Raw genomic sequence first — 21,564 nt, forward strand, 5'->3', positions numbered from 1 at the left:
TTCCAACTCAGAACTACTGCAGAGAAAAAGGGAATGGAGGAGAGTGTATAAATATAAGACATTTTCAGGAAGAAACGATTGAGTGCTAGGACTTAGCTGAAGAAAATGAAAGTGAAAACACAGTCAGCAATATGCCAACCTTACAAATGACCAAATATCTCTAATGAGTAATAAAAACGTTCAGTGTGTTTACTTAGCTCTGCCACCCTGACTGTTCAATGAATTTATTCACTAAAAGGTAATGTATCAATGTCAAGCCAGGATGTAGGAGGCTAGCAAACAACAAAGTGGCCTCACCTGGCGCTGCTCTCAGCCAAGGGAATGTGTACCCATTATGTTTTACAGACTGTCCTTCGTGACTATTAAACAGGGACCAAATCTTTCTCATTTATGACATAAAGCATTGCATTTTCCCAGTGTTGATTCTTCCACCCTCATGGGAAACCCATTCTTGAGTTTCATGCCACACTCTATCCTTCCATCCCATAGATGTCATTTTCCAATTAACTATTACTCTAGAAAAATGTGAAAACATTGATACCTCAGTCATTGCTGCCTCTACACTCTAAGATCTGACATGAGGGTCTGCTGCGTCTCTAAAATTTTGAAATCCAGCCTTTGTATGACCACAGTCTTTCATGCTTTCAGTCACTTTCACACCTGCATCCCTAATACCAATAATTTTTCAGTCATCACCAGCTGCCTTCGCTTTCACCAGAAATATATAACAACATAACCTTGACTCCCTTGCAAACCTTCCATGATACCACAAAGTAAAACTCCAATCCTGAGTTTATGCCATAATCTACCAACCCTCTTTATTTGAGATTCAGTATAAGAATAACCATGCTCTTATAGGTTCTTACTAAGACAGATTTCTAAAGAACAGAAAAGCCAGTCCATGATTTATGTGGGTTTGTCCTATATGGCCTTTATTATGTTCAAACAGGGCTTCCCTGGTGGCTCAGATGCTAAAGTATATGCCTGTGAGACAGGACACTTGGGTTTGATCCCCGGGTCAGGAAAATCCCCTGGAGAAGGGAATGGCTACCCACTCCAGTATTCTCACCTGTAGAATTCCATGGACAGAGGAGCCTGGCGCGCTACAGTCCATGGGGTCACAAAGAGTCTGACAGGACAGAGCGACTCACTTTCACTTTCTTTCATGTTGAAGTAGGTTCTCTCTATGCCCTATGCCCATTTTCCGGAGAGTTTTTGTTGTTGTTTTAACCCTAAATGGGTGTTGAATTTTGCCAATAAAAATGGAAACAGAAAGAAAGAAAGCAAAGCTAGTTCCCTGTCATCCTCTGATGGGCCTCCCTCCCCTTTCCACTCCAGGCAACACAGTCACCCTAGACCCTTTCAGTATTTCAGGGGTTACTCCATGGGACCTAGATTGAGACTCAATGGTACCAATTTTAGCCAGTGGACTTACAGAAGGCAGCAGAGTGGAGAAGGGTCTCTCCGAGGATGGCAAGGCCCAGGGAAGCAACTGTGGCAGGACCTGCCCTTCTGCAGAGGCTGCTGGTACTGAGGTATCCATCCCTAGGGCGTGGGGTTGCATGAGTAACCCATGAAGCCTAACCTTCATTTTCTTCCAATCATTGTGGGTTGCCCTTGGGAATAGACTGCTCCTCCTGAGAAGCTGGGCTCACCTGCCCACCGGCTGCGTGTAGGTGTGGCTGATGGGGAATTGTGCGAGGCCTCAGTGCCCCCAGGCCTCTTTAATAGAGGAAACGGTGGGAGGAGGTTATGCAAGGAGCCCCTGGGTACCTGGCCTGCTCCAGCCCAAACACCCTCCACTGGGGGCCGGCAGCCTGGGTGGGACAGATGCTTGACCCCCAAGGGCTGGGTTCCAGAGTCGCTCTGTGGTTTCTCTTTCTCCTTGTGTCCGTGGCCTGGCACGGAGACCAGTCAGCCCAGCTTCACGTTGGCCTGTCTGAAAGCTCGCTTTTGCCCTCACCTCAGCTCAGCACCCCATGCTGTCTGACACTCTTCTGCCACTTGGAAGGGAAGCGGTAAATGAACGCCGTGTGCTCGGCTTGGCCAGCCCGAGACAGAAGCACCTGTCCTGGGAAGGGGGTGGTGAAGGGGAGATGTGGGATTCTGGGGGCCAGGCTGGCTCAGAAACGTGTGGGAGGAGGAACAGAATGTGAGCCCAGTCCACAGGCGCCATGGGGAGGCATGGCCTGTGTTTAGGTGTTGGGGAGCAGCAGGCGTCTGAATTGATCTGTACCTGACTTCCCTTGGGCCAGGTCTGTGTGGAGAGGTAACCTGACCAGATTCACGGCTGCCTATCTTGGAGGGTGTCACCCTCAGCAGTGGGTCCTGGATTCCAGGGATTTCCTTTCAGTGCCAAGGAGCTTCCCCAACAAGCCTGGCCCAGGTTTCCATATTCCATTTGTCAGCATGCAGGAAGGAGCGCGATGTGCGTCTGGTAGAGTGTGTGTAGACATGGATGGTTTCTTTTAAAAGGGTCTTGGAAAGGGAAAGGAGTGTTCCCTCCCTCCAAATGGGTGTGACTAAGGGTCTGGGCCAGGAAGCAGAGTGAATTCAGCTTCCTGACTTGTGGCATCAACTCAGGATAACAGAGATGGTCACACCTGCTTGTGGGTCCCCCATCTCACCCCTATCCCATATTCGGTTCCCTACACCAAACTTGATCTGGCCGAGTTGCTATCTAGCACAGGGAGTTCAGGTCGGTGCTCTGTGAATACCTAGAGGGGTGGGATGGAGTTGGGGTGGGAGGGAGGCTTAAGAGGAAGGGGATATACATATACTTATGGCTGATTCGGAATTCCCTGGTGGCTCAGATGGTAAAGCATCTGCCCACAATGCGGGAGACCCAGGTTCGATCCCCGGGTTGGAAAGATCCCCTCGAGAAGGAAATGGCAACCCACTCCAGTACTCTTGCCTAGAAAATCCCATGGATGGAGGAGCCTGGTGGGCTACAGTCCATGGGGTTGCAGAGTCAGACATGACCGAGCAACTTCACTTTCACAGCTGATTCACTTTGTTGTAGGGTAACCAACACAACATTGTAAAGCAATTATCCCCCAATTAAAAATAAATTTAAAGAAAAGCTATAAGACAAAAAAAGAGATGATCTGCCCCATCTTGTTTCCGGAGGTCCAGTGGTGTGTTCCTCCGTCGGCTTGGGAAGAAGCCACAGACAGTCTCCCCAAGTCAACCTTCTCTCTTTCTCCTGGGACTTCTCAGCATCCCCAGAGACTGTCTGTAGTGTGGTTGGGATGTGTGGGGTGACCGGGCTCTTTCCCAACGAGTACCTCAAGTCCAGCTCTCAGATCATCCCCTCCGCGGCAGCAGCCGTCAGGGTTTTGCAGTCTGTGCTTGTTGATACTTCTTTTGTGGAGCGGACACAGCTGTGCTTAGAGCAAGCTGTCAGCACGGTGGTTCCAGCTCGCCCGCCCTCTGGTGTAGCGGGGCTGCTGGAAGACCCCTCCTCCCGCTCCCTCGGCCAGAGAGACTTCCTGGGATTTGCAGACATGGACCCCGAGTCATCTGAAGCGGCGATGGGAGGTAGGCCAGAGGAACGGGAGGGCGGCTGTGGCGCTGCTGGGCCAGTGCTGGTCTTTGTAAATTGGGGGCAGGCAGAGGGGGGTGTCCTAGGGGAAGGGACGGAGTCTCCGCGCGCCCTGCCCTGCCCTCGGAGGCGGGGAGAGCCAGGAGGGGGCGCGGGCCTTCCTCTTCCGGGTACAGAGCGCGCCCTCTGTTGCCCTCCTGACATTTTGGTGCGCGGGTTTGCTACTCCTGGGACGAAACACAAGAGTCGTTTCACGCCAAGCTGTTGCTGTGGAAACTTTTTTTTGATGTCAGTTTTGTATTATATTTGAAAGAATGCTTCATTTCGTTCGACTGGTGTTACCGTGGTAGAGGGAATAAGATAGTATGACTCGCCATTTTTTTATTTTTTCGCCAGGAAATTGGCGCTGCCTCTGTGGTTGCCCCCAGCCCCCGCTCAATGCTTGCTCACCCCCAGGGTGGGCTTGCTAGGCCCTGGGCAGGCCGCCGCCCTGTCAGCCTCTCCCGCAGCGGCTCCCTTTAGAGCCGGTCTTGGTGATTCCCGCTTCACGGCTGCAGGAAAGTATTTTCGCCAAGTGGACTCTTGGTGCTCTGTGCCCCCTGCCTCTTTGCTCACCTCTTGGGACACTCTGTAATGGTTTCTCTGTTTTATAAAACCTTTTGACTCTGCCAAAATGGTTTCTGCAGTGTTAGGTAGTTAGAATAGGGAAAAGGAGTCCAAAATGGCGGTGGCTAAAAGACAAGGAAGGGAAGAGTCTCCCTCTCTTCCCTCCCCCTCCCCCTCTCCCCTCCCACTCTCCCCTCCCTCCCCCTCTCCCCTCCCACTCTCCCCTCCCTCCCCCTCCCCCTCCCCTCCCCTCCCTCCCCCTCTCCCCTCCCCCTCTCCTCTCCCCCTCCCCCCTCCCCCTCTCCCCTCCCCTCCCCTCCCTCCCCCCTCCCCTCCCCCTCTTCCCTCCCCTCCCCTCTCTCCTCTCCTCCCCTCCCCCTCCCTCCCCCTCTCCCCCTCTCCCCTCCCCCTCTCCCCTCCCCTCCCCTCTCTCCTCTCCTCCCCTCCCCCTCCCTCCCCCTCTCCCCTCTCCTCCCCTCCCCCTCCCTCCCCCTCTCCCCTACCCCTCTCCCCTCCCCTCCCCCTCCCCTCCCCCTCCCCTCCCTTCCCTCTCTCCCACGCAATGGGGCCCTCTTCTCTTCCTGTCTTTGAATCGTGCCCTCACGCCTCGAAGATGGATTTTCCTGCTATTATATAAGTAAAATAGAGCTGTAACATGAGCTGTAACACTGATTTCTCTAAGAGCTATAACACGGTCTGTCCAAGACCCAAGAGCTGTGACCCGCCGAGGGCTTTAATGTCCATCACTCCAAATCTTTGTTGTGAGGAGACAAAAACCGAGGAGCATATACTCGCCTGACTTGCAGCCACCTTTGGAAACAGATGGTCATTAATTTGTGTGCTTAGCATCATGAATTTTAGTCTGAGGTGTTTCTGAGTTCGAAGATCTCTGAATGTAAAGGGACCCTCACCATGGAACTTACTGTTAAATGTTATCTTCATTCACTGTAAATCCATGGCTGATTCATGTCAATGTATGGCAAAAACCACTACAATATTGTAAAGCAATTAGCCTCCAACTAATAAAAATAAATGGAAAAAAATTAAAAAGATGTATGAGAAAAAAAATAGACATCATCTTTCTATTCCACAGTGGAAGCTTTATATTTCCAAGAATACATGTAGAGAAGAAAATAAAGATGAATGTTTTCTACTCTTGGTATCTCTCCCACTATCTGAGAAAAACAAAACCAGGAAACTATCAATGGTTGTTTCTCTAATTACAGTGGACCCTGTGTATGTGCCTGCTCATGTGTATACATGAGTGTGTTTCTTTCCAGAGCATAACACAGATTAAATGAAAGAAAAATCAATTTGCTTATTTTACTGTAAACCAATCTTCACTCTCTGACTCCCTGCACCCCGCCATTTCCTCTAACAGCTTTTACTTAAGTTTCTGCCCCATGAATCTCTAGTTTTATGCAATATATTTTCCTTTAAATCTTGAGACAATAATAATGTCTCAAGATTTTCCAAATTATGTGTTGTGGTGCAAGCATTACAATGGAATTTAGGACTTGAAAACTTTGCTGTTTAGCAAAACTTTAAATAAATGAAAAAAGTAATGATAAGCATTAAGTTCTACATGTGTATATATTTAATATTTGTTAATTGAACATTGTACCCAACCAAAATTCAGAGATAAGAAAGGCATCTTAAATGTAACATCATATTTACACAAGCTTCTGCCATTCTGAGAATTACAATATTCTTTTACTTAAGAAAACCAAACTCCCAACATGGTTCCTTGAATCTCTCATCAGAAGGGATTAGCATACAAGTTTTCTTGACCTGAAAAATAACCTTTAGCTGACAAATGCTTGTAAGGAAATGAAAAACAGCAGTGTTTCTACTCTTATCCATTTTTTTCTGATCTCTTCTGATGTAAAAATATTTCCGCCTTCAAAAAACTATTGTTTTACATCTGCATATGTTAAGGAAAGCTTTAAATAATTAAGGTGTTTCCTGAAGTGAGCATACATATAAATTTAAATTTTAAGGCTAAGCAATAAAGCATTCTCTTTGAATTAAACTGACTTGCTGACATGATTCATTAAATCCTTAAAAATAATTCAAACTTCAAGAATATATACTAATGAATATTTCCTACATAGCTCACAAATTAATTTGGAAAAGTCTACAAAGAAATAGCTATCAATATAGAGATACTGATAAGGCATGCAGGTTCATGCTTTTACTCTAAAAAGTTGATTAACACTTGAAATATACATGATTGTATATATTTTGAGTATATAATTAGGAACTTCACAAAGGTAGATTTTCCATTGTTCTAAATTACCCTTAAATTCCCCAAGACATACATTTATTGAAACAATTGTTACCAAAAGAAGCAGAGAATATAAATATTAGAGATGGCTTACTTAGAAATACCTGTTTCATGCAGTTTTGTTATCTTTCATTTGGCTTAATGACTCCGGCCAAATGAAGTGAGCTTCATCAATGGTTCAAAATGTAATTGAAAAGTGTCAAGAAGTTAGAAATTCCATGAAGATACTTACTATATATTTATTCCCTAAGTAATACTTTTCCCAGAAAAAAAAGTCTCTTCTTTTTGCATAGATATAAATTATTCATATTTAATTTGATTAAGATAGAACAATATTTATGAATCTGGAGATACTAAATTGAGTCTAAAAATTAGATTTTAAAGAGATTTTTGAACTCATTAGTTAAAAATTAAAATAACGATGTACAGAGATGTGGGTTATATGAGTTCCCTAGATCAAGCAATTTGTATTTAAAATAAGAATAGAAGATATCTTTTTCTTCCAGTAAAAAAGATATTTATTAGATGCTAGCTTTTTAATATGACACTAGCTAAGCATTAATATGCCCATTTTTGTAACTGAAGTGACTAAAGCTCAGGTAACTGTCCAAAACTTATATGGTTAATTAACAGGAAAAGCACAGTTTTGAATTTAGGTTTGCTGGACTCTGAAGACTGTATTTCTTCCACTAGATCAGATTTACCCCTACTTCTGATATTTTTCCGTGAGACTATAGGCAATTTTGAAAATATCCAGTCTATGATTTATTAAACAGCAAATACAAACTGATTTATGATTAATGCATTATAGACTAGGTAGGATAACATTTTAGGAAACCAAATTGACAATAAGCAGCAGATACTTATGAAAGTTACTGGGGACAACCTTTCTGGAAGCTTCCTACCCCAATACCTGGGAAGGGCCTGAACGTTGCTGGACACAGCTAGAACCAGGTGCTTGGATGCAGATGTAAAGAAAAAAAAAAAAAAATATATATATATATATATATATATATATATATATATATTCAATGAAACTTGTAAATGATGGCAAACAAGACGTTTTGCAAGTGATGCTGTTGTGATAGAAACAGGAATGGTGATACTACGGTCTTGCCGTGGGAGAGAGAGATTGGGCTCAACTCCAGAAACAACCAGCCTTCCCAGGTGTTATTTGTGATAAAGAACCCTCATGCCAGTGAGGGAGACATGAGAGATGCAGGTTCAATTCCTTAGTCGGAAAGGTCCCCTGGAGGAGGGCATGGCAACCCACTTCAGTATTCTCTCCTAGAGAATTCCATGGAAAGGGGAGCCTGGTGGCCTACAATCCATGGGGTTACAAAGAGTCAGACATGACTGAAGCGTCTTAGCATGCACACACACCAGATACAGCCTGGGTAAGTGGGAATTTGCAACCAAGAGCAGGATGTGGGTCGTTGTATTGAAAACTGCATGGAAGCAACAGTGGTAAGGGGATATTCTGCCTAATACATCCTATCAGAAGTCTTGCTGAAGGAAGGGCTGGGTGATCCAGCATCAACTGAGGGATGATGGAAGATGTGGAACCCAATGAGCTATCAAATTGTGATCAGAAACGGAGGATGAGGAATTCTAACTCAGCCAGCTTACCAGGATTCTTGTTAATATGGACAATACAGAGACAAACAGCGAAGTCTGTAAGGTTGAAGGCCTAGTTGGGAAAGTTCAGGGCATCCTAAGCAGAGTTTGGTCGAGGAGAGATCTTTGTCAATGTCTTTTGGGCATTTTGTTCCACCTTTTCTTTCTGTTCTTCCTTGTATCCTGGCATCTCAGAAACCTGCTTTCTCCTCAAGGCTGGGACTGTAGTCACCGGCAGCTCTGGGTATAGTTTTTCAAGATGAAACAAAATCTATTTTCAACAACCCTCCCCAACTCCCATGATTCCTACTTATAAAACTGGAAAGTTGGAAAGTAGGCTAATCTGGCTTGGACCATGTGTCTATGCCCTGGGTGAATCACAATTGAGCCAGGGGTACAGAGAGCTGGGATGTGCTGTGCTTGGATCAGATGCTCATCCTTCCACTCATCATTGTTACTGAGAAAGTACAAGAATGTAAACAACAAATAAGCCTGCCCACTTCAAAACCCTTTCCCCAGTCCTGGGGAGTGGCACTGTCTTGGAAAGACAAGACAATAAATATGTAATGAGTGCTGAAGAATTGATGCTTTTGAACTGTGATGCTGGAGAAGACTCTTGAGAGTCCCTTGGACCACAAGGAAATCAAATCAGTCAATCCTAAAGGAAATCAACCATGACTTTTCATTGGAAAGTCTGATGCTGAAGCAGAAGCTCTAATACTTTGACCACCGGATGTGAAGAGCCGAATCATTGGGAAAGACCCTGATGCTGGGAAAGATGGAAGGCCAAAGGAGAAAGGGGTGGCAGAGGATGAGATGGTTAGATAGCATCACCTACTCAATGAACATACATTTGAGCAAACTCCAGGAGATAGTGAAGGACAGGGGAGCCTGGAGTACTACAGTTCACGGGGTCACAAAGAACTGGACACAATTTAGTGACTGAACAACAGTAACAACAGCAAAAATAATATTTCCTCCTTTGCTTGAAAAAATTCAAATGCCTCCTAGTCATTGTAGCCAAAAAACTTTAAATTATGAAATGAAAATATTTGTAGTATGTATGATAAACTATACTAAGGAAGGAAGCTAAATAAAAGAGAAAGTTTTTATACATGCAACAACCATATTAATGTAACAATCACTATTTATTATCACCTAGCATTCCATTTTCCCCTCATCCTCATAATGACCCAAACTTCAGATAGGGGTTGACTCCTCCACAGTCAAAGTGAGATCCACTTCAACCTCTAGGCTTGTGCTTGACTGTCTCAGGGAAATCCCACGGTGATTAGTGACCCAGGCCTAAGTCAATCAGCGCATGGCCTGTGCCGGCCACGGGGCTCAGGAAACACCATGAACCTCAGAATTCATGAGGGGGAAATCGGAGAGTTTTTCTGGGATGACAGGAAAGAAGTCATCTGAGCTTTTATGAGAGAGAAATCAGGAGGGAAAAATTGTTCTCTGCTCTGCCAGATATCTTGACATGTCAATATGTGAAGTCTGGTGCTGCTCGAGGCATTTTGCAACCATAAGGGAAGCTGGTCTTATGGCTAAGTCCACATTCTGAGAAGGACACAGCTGGAATGAAACCAGAGCCACTGTATTAAGAGAACTGGAATTTGTCTTGCCACTGGGTATTCAGCTATCTACACAAATATGTCTGTCCTTTAGATTTGTCAGTTGTGACCTTTTCTTTTGTTATTTGGATTGCAAAACATCCCTAGACCTGAAACTTTCATTACAGTATAACAGTATAAATGGTCAACCAAAGAGGAGTGGCGAATAAGATTTAAAATATCCACTCATAGAAATATTTTGAAGACATTAAGTGTTATTATCACGAAGACTATACAGCAATTGTTGTTGTTCAGTTGCTCAGTTCTATCTGACTCTTTGCAACCCCATGGACTGCAGCACACCAAGCTTTCTTGTCCTTCACCATCTCCTGGAGCTTGCTGAAACTCATGTCCATTGAGTCATGTCCATATACCAATAGGTTATTTTAAGATTAAATATAGTTTGTTTATATTGTATTACCTGAACTTTTTGTTGTTATTTAATTGTAAGTTGTGCCTTATCAGTCAGCATCTGGCAGTCATATTATTTCATATATTCTGACTTTAGCATAGTCAGGCATCCGAGGTCTGACATCATTGGGATGAGATATTCCACAAAGGGTCTACCTAGAAATGCTCATGCTTTAATTTTTTAATAATAAGCTAAGTGTTTTTATGGGAATATTTGTATGATATGTTAAATACATACTCTCTTATTGGAGCAGGGCATATGATTGAATGTTTTCTCTGGGCCATCATTGTACATATCAATTTTATCATGTATAGTCAAGTAGTTATTTGAAGAGATGTTTGCCTCAAGATGCTATCCCTTTTAAAATCTTGGGTCAGTTTGATGTGTTTACTTTTTATAATTACTTTGTGTATTTTACAGTTCCTCTAACTTGTCCCTCTCCATCTGCCTGTCAACTTTCATTTCTTGCTGATTGTTGATGGCCTGCCAATATAGTCATGGCCCCTTCTGATTTTCTGCATCTAACCTGTTCTAGATTAGAAAGTCAAATAGGCACACTTTTTAGAATTTGTGTTTGAAGAAGCAGTCAAGAGTTTTTAGTAAGAAATTTGTCTAACATAACAAGTTCTGGAACAGAACATTGAGTTCTTTTGTTTGGACTGTACAAATACCTAACATAGAATCAGGAAAAACGATCACGCCATTTTCTAATTATAGAATAAAGAGATCATTTGTGTGTGGAAGGAATTTTTCTGTTATATATCTTAAAATTAATGGGATTGTTTTGAATAATATTTATATTGAGTTAATTTGAATTTTGCCCTGAAGTAAGCTTGTTGCCAAGTGACATGTAGATGTTAGATCTGTGATGAGTCTACAGCTAAAAAGCTCATTAGTCAAGAAGACAAGATTCTTCAATTCACTGGAGTGCACTCCAGTTTCAGTGGTATTCCTTAGCTGTTCTCAGCTAAGAATGGAGCTGGTCTGTTATCAGTACTGTTTTCATGGTGCCAGGGTTTTCTAAATGAAAACATCCAAGTAAATGTGCTTTCCTGTCACTAAAATTATACATTTTTCAGCTGAATGGGTTTTTGAAAGAAAAATGAACTATTGACTAAATGTATTTTTAAAAATCTGCAGTGCCTTGAATTGACATCTTTGGATTGAGTTTATCTTGAGTCTCAATGGATAGTATTTATTATGACATCAATTTGAAGCACCAGGAAAACCATATGGAACTGATACCTAAAATGTTTTCTTGATGCCTTAAATACAATTATTTTTTATAGTTATCTTTAATGTATCTACTTTGCTTAATAGCAGCTTTTAGTCATTGTTCATCCATCAGCTAAAGCACATAATGTACTGTTTAGTATAACAGTGTCATTAGAAGCAAAATCTTTGCTATCTTAATTTGCTAACTCCAATTTTGTGATTTTTAACCAGAAATGCATACTTGTAAATAGGATCATAGAGAAACATTTCACTTAGAGAAATTAAACTAGAAGCTCTTAAAATAAATGTCTCAATTGTCCTTTTTCAAGAAGGATGAAACTTTGTTTTGAGAAGTCTTATAGAGTTTGAGCCTCTAAACACAAAAAGGAAGGGGAGGATTCTAGAGCTCTCTGGTTTATAAGGAAGGTATTTGCTTCGTAGAAAATTTCCCTCAGACTCAGTCCATATGGATTATCCTTTAAAATGTTTTCATCAGTTTTGTCTTTCTGCCTTCAATTGAAATAAGCCTAACCCTTGGATGTTGCTGAATTTATAGCTCTAGTAAAACAAACTCTTCTCACATTTCCTACACACAATTGGGTTTCTTAGCTGCTCGAAAGATTTGAGCTATAGTACTTTGCTTCATTATTAAAGACATATGATGCCTGTTGTACAGATTTCCCCTTGGGCAACCGAGCTGATAAAAGAATAAAGAATTTCAAGAATCTGTATATCTCGAAAATAAGTCCCAAGGTATCTTTCTTTCATTTTTTTTTTAAGTTGTAGGAGAGCTTGCAAAATAATTTCCATTTTTATTTAGCTTTGTACTTATTGTGAAGCTGTGTGAGAATGCAGCATTTGCCAGATGAAATTATTTGCCTTATGAAACAAACATATGTTCTTTTACCTCTTTGACCACAGTTGATGATGTTAATGAGACATTCCTAAAAATGGGAATCTGATGTCAGTCCTAATCACATTCCTGCTCACAGGTATGGTATTATTCTAAAGGGAGCAAATATGGTTTACTCCTGAATGTTTTGCACTTTATACCAGGTCAAATTCTTACACAGTCAGTTGTGAAGTGTTTAAGGATGACAGCTTTCATCCATCCTAATGCCTTAATGTCAGTCCAGTGGTTCTGTGATCGGAATGTCTTTGTATTAAATCTATCAAATTGCCAGGCCCCTTGCAAGCAACTTTGGGACAGAGTGTGCAAGCTGCAATGAGGTACTTTGTGTTATTATGTCAGGGGGAAAAGGCAATTTTAATCTAGATGTGCCCTCGTATTCTGGGCTGTGTAGCTTCCTAAAGGTGTATAAAATGGCTGAAAGATTCCTTTTGTTAGCTCAAAGGGATAGCAGCTGAAATAAAGAGGGGGAATGTACAAGGGTAAGACATCTGTTAGAAATCAGCCTAGAAAGAGGAACTGGCAGTGTTCCCAAAGTGGTTTTTCAGCTTCTGTAGTTGATCATTGATGAACTTGGATCTAACTGACGTAAGGGAGAAAAGCACATTCTAGAATTTAGCAGTTAAGTCCTTTAACTGTCTAAGTCATAGGAGATAGAGCTATACAAAGAAAGTGCTATAGCTCTACAGAGAAAGTGCTGTAACTGAAAGGATATGTTTTCAATAAATACAGAATTTTATTTGTGATATGGTCCCCAAATTTGCAGAAATCCCTTTGGGTCCCAGCCTTAAGCCCAGTGCATCATAAAGACTCATGTTCATAGGAAGTGTTCAGTTAAATACTTGTTACAATTAACAGTTTCAGCTGCTACTTAATTTACCCTGCCCACCTTTATGCAATGATTGACTATAGAAGATGCTTCTCTTTAACTTTTTGTCTAAATATAAGGCTGAAGTAGACTTCAAAGAGAAAGAATGTAACAGATCTTTAATTTTATAGGGGAAGAAAGTTGGGCATGTAGAAGTAGAATATTTTGGTAAAAGTCACACAGGTAGAAGCCAAGGTTAAAAATTAAGTTTCTAAAAAAGAAAAAAAAAAAATTAAATTTCTTAAACCTTGATATTATGCTCTCAGCTTTTAAAATAACTAGAATGTATCCATATTTTTGGCTATGCTAGTGGATTAGAGAATAATTTTTATATATTATTCTGAAAATAATAAACAATGTTTATTGAGCATATTACTTGACAGGCACTATTTTTTATATAAATCATTTCAGTAAATCCTCACAGAAATCCTATAAAGTAACATTATCTCAATTTTGCAAGTAATATTTCATATATAATAAATATATATATATGTTTATTGTTATATTTAAATATATATTTGTATCTTTTTCTATGTACCTATGTATGTATGTATCTCTCCACCTATCTTCCATCTATCAATTTTTGTGTCTACAAAAAACAAGTAAATGCAGAGCTGGTTAAGCACAGATATAGTCTGTAAGAAGACTATAAGACTATGTAAGAAGACTCACTCTATTTCTCCCCATAAAACAACACAATTAGCCGGAAGTTAAGCGTAAGCAAAGAATAACAAAAATACTAGTACTGAACAACAGTATTTCAGATTAAATATCTTTATTTTGAAAACAAACAATGCTTCTCAGGTGACACAGTGGTAAAAAAATCTGCCTGCCAATTCAGGAGACACAAGAGATGCAGGTTCCATCCCTGGGTCAGGAACATTTCTGGGAGTAGGAAATGGCAACCCACTCCAGTATTCTTGCCTGGAGAATCCCATGGACAGAGGAGCTGGGTGGCTACAGCCCACAGGGTTGCAAAGAGTTGGACATGACTGAGCGATTAAGGATGCATGCATGCATGACATAAGCAACCACTGCTCTGATTTTGCCATCACAAGTTAGTACTTTCATGGTCTTCTTCTCCTGATATCTGGGTCATAAATAATCAAAGTGTAAATTATGGCTACCGCCACTGTGTCTACTCAGCACAGAATGATGACTCTTCATTGCTACCCATCTTGTAAAATCCTAATCAAAATAGTGTATCAATCTGGGAAAGTAAGTTACTTGATGCAAGAAGCTATTTTAATTTGATAAGACAAAAGAAAACCTTTGGATTTAGTTGAGCCTGGAATGCAAGCAATGTCATTAGGAATAGGGCTGGGGGTTAAGCTAAGTGCTATGATGCGTATGCTTCAGAGCAACAATCTGCTCCCGACCTTCATAGAAATGGAAATATGATATGTAATCTTTGTGCCTTGGTTTCTCTGCTCAACATAGTGTTTTTAAGAGATTCATTCATTGTGCCACATATATCAGCTTAATTTTCATATTATTATTGCTATTGAATACATGACCAATCCACACACTGTTTTATGTATTCTTGCTGGGAAGAACTTAAACAGTTTCCAGTTTGGGGATGCAATTAACTAAAACAGCTATAAACCTTCATGTATGAGTTTTTGTGTATAAAAATACTTTTAAGTTTTCTTCTTGGTAAATATCTACAGAAGGAATTGCTTTGACAAAGTAAGTTAATGTTTAGCTTTAAAGGAAATGCCAAACATATCTCCTAGGTCTACTGTTTTACGCTCTCATCAGCAATATGAGTGTTCTAGCTGCTTTACAACCTTGCTAACATTTGGGCTGATCAATTCCTTCAATTGTTTCTAATTGATGTTGATGTGGTGTCTCACTGTAATTTAAATTTGCATTTTTCTGATGACTGATGATAGCGAGGTTCTTTCTGTGTGCTTATTCCACTTGAATTTGTTCTTTTGTGAAGTATCTTACAATATTTTACTAGCTTACTATTTTGTTTTTCTTTTACTGAATTGTAGGAGCTCAGATATTCTGGACTCAAATAGCTTGTTGGGTATTGTTCCAGCCTTTTCATTTCCTTATGGTGTTTTTTGATGAACAGGAGTTTTTACCTTAAAGTCCAATGTATTGTATTTTTTCTTGTCAATGCTCATTTTGCCTTTTCTCATAATTTATCCAAGATTTCCAGAAATATTTGTCTATGTTTATTTCTAGAAATGTTATAGATTTGGACTAATGTTTTAGGTCTGTGAATATCTCAAGTTAATTTCTTTATTATTGTGAGATAATGTGTATTAAAGTTAATATTTTCTCATACTTTTATTCCATTTTTTCCAGATCACTTGTTGATAAGAATTTCCCCTATTAAATTGCTTGGCTGTGTGTTATGGAAAATCAGTCCATTTCTGCATTTTCTTTTCACTTCCACTAATCTATTTGCCTGTCGTTCTACCAACATTGCCTTGTTTTGACTATTGTAGATTCATAGCAACCAACAAACAAATAAGAACACTATTTTTGCCCTTATTTCTGCTTTCTGGTATACCACCTTTGGCTATATAATTTTATCTTTCCTTAAGGACATAGAACAAAAAATTTAGCTGTCATTACATTTTATACCTAATACCTAAAATTCCAGTGGTAATTAGGTTAGGCTTCCTGGATAGTTCAGTGGTAAAAGAATCTGCTTGCAATGCAGGAGACTTCGAGATGGTGGCTTCAATCCCGGGTCAGGAAGATCCCCTGAAGCAGAAAATCACGGCCCACTCCAATATTCTTGTCAGGAAAATCCTATGGACTGAGGAGCCTGGTGGGCTACAGTCCGGCGGTCACAAAAGTATTGGACACGAATAACCAGTTAAACTTCCAGCTACATTGGGCACATAATCATGCTTCTAAACCATAGCAAGAGATAATTTGACCATTTACTTCATTATTGCATAGTAGGTAACATTAAAGATCTTCTGAGGTAGACAATTTCAAACTCTTTCATATTCCACTTTGATTTAGTCAAGTTAGTTTACACTTTAACACACTTCAGTTCAGATCAGTTCAGTTCAGTCGCTCAGTCGGGTCCGACTCTTTGCAACCCCATGGACTGCAGCACACCAAGATTTATCATCCACCACCAACTCCCAGAGCCTACTCAAATTAATATCCATTCTGTCAATGAGGCCATCCAACCATCTTATCCTCTGTCGTCCCCTTCTCCTCCCGCCTTCAATCTTTCCCAGCATCAGAGTCTTTTCCAATGACTCAGTTCTTTGCATCAGGTGGCCAAATTATTGGCGTTTCAGCTTCAGCATCAGCCCTTCCAATGAATATTCAGTACTGATTTCCTTTAGGAATGACTGGTTGGATCTTCTTGCAGTCCAAGGTACTCTCAAGGGTCTTCTCCAACACCACAGTTCAAAAGCATCCATTCTTCGGTGCTCAGCTTTCCTTATAGTCCAACTCTCACATCCATACATGACTACTGGAAAAACCATAGCCCTGACTAGACGGACCTTTGTTGGCAAAGTAATGTCTCTGCTTCTTAATATGCTGTCTAGGTTAGTCATAGCTTTTCTTGCAAGGAGCAAGCATCTTTTAATTTCATGGCTGCAATCACTATCTGCAGTGATTTTGGAGCCTCCCAAAATAAAGTCTGTCACTGTTTCCATTGTTTCCCCATCTATTTGTCATGAAGTGATGGGACTAGATGCCATGATCTTAGTTTTCTGGATGTTGAGTTTTAAGCCAACTTTTTCCACTCTCCTCTTTCACTTTCATCAAGAGGCTCTTTAGTTCTTTGCTTTCTGCCATAAGGGTGTTGTCATCTGCATATCTGAGATTATTGATATTTTTTTCCGGCAATCTCTTGATTCCAACTTGTGCTTCATCCAGCCAGCATTTCGCATGGTGTACTCTGCATATAAGTTAAATAAGCATGATGACAACATACAGCCTTGGCATGCTCCTTTCCCAATTTGGAATCAGTCTGTTGTTCCATGTCCAGTTCTAACTGTTGCTTCTTGACCTGCATGCAGATTTCTCAGGAGACAGGTCAGGTGGTCTGGTATTCCCAACTCTTTAAGAATTTTCGTTTGTTGTGATTTTACATAGCCAGAGGCTTTGATGTAGTCAATAAAGCAAAAATAGATGTTTTTCTGGAACTCTCTTTCTTTTTGGATGATCCAGCGGATGTTGGCAATTTGATCTTTGGTTCCCTGCAAGTTATCAACTCCTGAAAATGTGAATCTTTAAACTTTGTGATAGACTGTTAATTATAAACTTACTTAAAATGATAATAAAGAGGAAATATTAGTTTATATAACAGAAAAATCCAGAAGTAAGAGAGCCAGCTTTAGGAAGAGTGTCACAACTGCTATCTCGGTCTTTCTCCTCTCCCCAACCCCTCTTCCCATCAGTTCTAGGCATCTCTTCACTCTTATTTTCTCTGTTGGTTTCAATCACAGGCAAGCTTTCACCATGTAAAGGCTGTTGGTGGCTCTTGGTTTATCAACTTAGCTTCTCTTTCCAGTGATTTCTGAAAGTCTTGGTTTAACTCCCTGGCTCAACTAGGATCTTCTAACTGTCCTTGAGCTACTCATTGTAAATGTGCTTGACTGGATGTGTCTACTTATCATCCCTCAGAGCAGAGTAAAATGGGGCCAGATTTACCTGAATTACTTTGCAAGCAGAAATAGAGTTCATGATTGCCACACAAAAGGGGGGAAATGCAGGCTGAACAGACACAAACAAGAGACTATTACTATAGCTCATGATACCAGAGTTAAATTAGATGACTGTGTTGAAGTAATTATTTTTAAAAGAAATATCATTTCATAATTTTTCCTTCTACTCTTTACCTGCTGTCCCAGGACATGAAGACACACAGTTTCTTCTTGCCACCTAACTCAAGAGATCTTGAACGTAACATGAACCCCCAAAGTTTATTTTAAAACACTGAAGTTATTTTATGTCAAAACTTCTGATACATATAGTTTAACACAATGTGTATTTTTTGACTTTCCAGTAGCGTTTCCTGGCCACTAATAATAGTGGCATGAATGCATTGCTGTGCTATAAGCAGTTCTAGGCTGGTTTTCAATAGTTTAAAATGTACTTTCTCTGAAAGAAATTTCAGATTAAAAAATTGGCATTCTGATCTCTGCAAGTATGCTTCATTTTTATAGTGATTAAAAAGGTCCATTTAGTTGATTTGTCAGCCTTGTAAGAACTTTCTGTTAGACACTCATCCAAGTGCTTTGGCAAATGGCCATATTATATGGATAAATGGGGAGGAGAGTTTAAATCTTTTTGAATAATTTTTTAGTCTTTGATGCAAATCACACAAAGTCCACATGTAAATTAACTCCAGCATTACCTCAAGGTTAAACAAACTTGTTTTACCATCACTTTTGATCTCTGTACAAAATGGATTTACATTTCTGTGAATCCATGTAGCTACAACCATAAGTCACTGTCCTCAGAATACTTTAAGAGTTTTCTTCAAATATTATTGCTTAATAAAAACATGCTGGAAAATGAATCATCATGCCCTCAGTAAACATCTCTGTTTAGTATTAAAAACTCACCTTTCTAATTTCATAGTCAAGGCCTGAGAGTCCCTGGATAAATTGGACCCCACTCCAGATGGTGCGTTAAGCAATCCATTCTACTTGGGCAGCATTTAGCTCAGAGACAAGCAAACTTAATTATCCTCTCCTTATTTGTAGAGTTATTTCACCTTAGCACCTTCTAGCTCCAGAACACATCATAATGTAACAGAACTCTCTGGAAAACCCATTTCTCTTATGGCCATTAGCATCTGTTTTTTCGACCTCCTTCTTGCTTGCCCTCAGCATCTGTTTGCAGTCTTTCTGGCCCCTTTCATGGTAGCCAATTATTTTACAAAGGGCCCCTTTCCTTCCCCTCTGTTGTTGAAAACATCAATTTCTCTCTATTCCTTTTATTATTATTATTATTAAGTATATTTCTAAATATGAAAAAACAACTAGAAGATCATTTTCCCCAGAGATGCTATTGAGAAGAATAATCAGTATCATGCAAGCTGTTTCTCTCCCTTTCCCCCTGGTAACCTCTACACTGGCCTTCACAGATTGTTCACTCAGCAGAGGGAAATAGGAGGAAGGGCTTCGAGTAGCAAGCTGGTTGCGACCCTTGTAATCCCAGTGGGACATCCAGGTCAGTGAAAAAGGGACGCAGAGATCTTCAATCACCTCTTGGATCTCTGTGGGTCTGTAGTTCTCCTGATTTCTTTGGTCCCTGTTTTCCGGTGCTACCTTGGGGTTCTTCCAGACAGCTAACACAAAGATTCCTAACATCTTCCTCTGATGATTGCTTCTTCTTTGATGTCCTGGGTTTCCCAGGACCTGCCGCTGATAAAGTGTCCTTGTCCTGTTCCTCTTCTATGCGATATTGCTTTCTCGTACCTATAGCTCTTGGTCACTGCATTAGACTAGCTGTCCAAAAGGAAATGCAAAGCATTTCTCCTTGTTTATAAAACAGTTTCTTATAGGTTACACAGAGGCATTCCATTATCCTATCATGAAACTTGATTCTCTATTATGTGTCACTATCCATATAAGAAGTAGCACAAAACAGTGGGTAGATATCATAGGTCTTGATGACAAACTGCCGAAATTCAGGACCTAACTCCAGTTATCACCAGCTGTGTGACCTTAGAAAAGCTCCTTAATCGCTCTGTGCTTTGGTTTTCCAATCATAAAATAGATAAAATACTAACACTCAGTTAAATGTTATTGGAAGGACTTAGTGTCTACAACCTTGTCTAAAATCCACAAGACTGGAAGTACCCTAGAATTAAGACATTTTTCTTTACTTGGGGGGTGGGGGAGTTAAGATTTTTTTTTCTTTCTTTAAACAGTCTGGTCCCTGATGGGGGCCTCTCCACTGCCCCTCTCCAATTTGGCTACAGTTCTGAACATCGCTGGATTTTGAGCAGCTCCATCTCAAACACTGAGGTTGCACCACCTGGAATCTTTGGGGGAGCTCCCCGCTCTCCATACCCCAGCTCTTATGGAATCACCAGCTTCCACTTTTCCCCCTCACACATCTCTAGCAGCCCCTGGTCGCAGCCCTTGATGACCTGGCCTGTGTCCAAGGAGAAGACAAAGGGCTGGTTCTGGGGCAGGCTGTTGTCAAACTCTGTTCCATCTTCTAGTTTCCCCATGTACTACATGTGCAGGACGTCACCCTTCTGCGATTTGATGGGACAGTGGTCTACCCATTTCTTGACTCTGATCTGCAGCTTCTGTTTGTCCTTGGCCCCTGTGGCCGTGACCAGGGCGCTCAGGCAGATGGACAGTACTGTCAAGACCCAGCTCAGCCTCATCTCTCTCCTCGCCATGACCCTATTTTTGTTTTTTAAAGAAAGGTTAAATAGAGTCTATGTATCACACAGTACCCCATGACAGAGTTTGAGCAGTAGCGTCAAACATATTAATTATTCTACAGGAAAGTACACAGATACTCACACTAAATTGAATTAAAAAAAACTAGAAATAGTCACAAAGCTGTTCAGGTGAAGTTTTGCCATCAAATGACTTTAAGTAAGGTCAGGCATTGCTGTCAAATGAGTTGTGAAAAATGTGTTTCAGCTGGAATTGCCTGAATATAGTGTTTAGCCAGGTGTTTAGGACACAACAGGAACTTCCCTAGTGGTTCAGATAGTGAAGCGTCTGCCTGCAATGCAGGAGACCTGAGTTCAATCCCTGGGTCCGGAAGATCCCCTGGAGAAGGAAATGGCAACCCACTCCAGTATTCTTGCCTGAAGACTCCCCATGGACAGAGGAGCCTGGCGGGCTACAGTCCATGGGGTCACAAAGAGTCAGACATGACTGAGTGACTAACACTTTCACTTCGTACATAGTAAGTTCCTCAGACATTATCTACTTTTCATAATTACTAATATTACTACTCAGTCAAAACATTTATTGAGTGTCTACAAAACGCTATTTCTTCTGACATGTTATTGTCATGTGTTATAATGAGCTATTTGATTGAGGTCAGATCCCCTTCCTTCTCATCAGACTCTGTTTAATTAATTAATACTTTTTTTTTTTTTTTTAAAGATTGAGTGAACTCTTTGGAACTTGAGGAGAGAGACACCAGATTTTTTTCTAAAAGCATTTAATAAATTTTCTCCTCTGGATATCTTTAATAATCAGATATCGACCTCATTGGTTTATTTTTTTTAATTTTTGTTGTGTAATTGACAAAGTTGTGATACATATACAAAGTATACAATGTGATGATTTGATATATGTATACAGAGGTATGAAATTAGCATAGTCCCACCAAATCAGCATATTCATCACCTCACATATTTAGTTTTTTTATGAAAACATTTAAGTTCTACTTTCTTAGCAAATTTTAATTATGCAATAGAGTGTCACCAACTATAGTCACCAGGTTGTACATTAGATTCTAATCCTGAGGTGGTAATGGCTCCAGGCAGAACAGGAAATGGCTGCTAA

General features: G+C 40.6%; 1 pseudogene; it reads right to left on the minus strand.

Moving 5' to 3' along the window:
• Window positions 1-19,977: 19,977 nt before the first annotated feature.
• On the minus strand, window positions 19,978-20,434 carry LOC136152446 (peptidyl-prolyl cis-trans isomerase FKBP2 pseudogene; annotated as a pseudogene).
• Window positions 20,435-21,564: the final 1,130 nt, after the last annotated feature.

Source organism: Muntiacus reevesi, chromosome 21 (genome assembly GCF_963930625.1).
Source record: "Muntiacus reevesi chromosome 21, mMunRee1.1, whole genome shotgun sequence".
Lineage (NCBI taxonomy): Eukaryota > Metazoa > Chordata > Mammalia > Artiodactyla > Cervidae > Muntiacus > Muntiacus reevesi.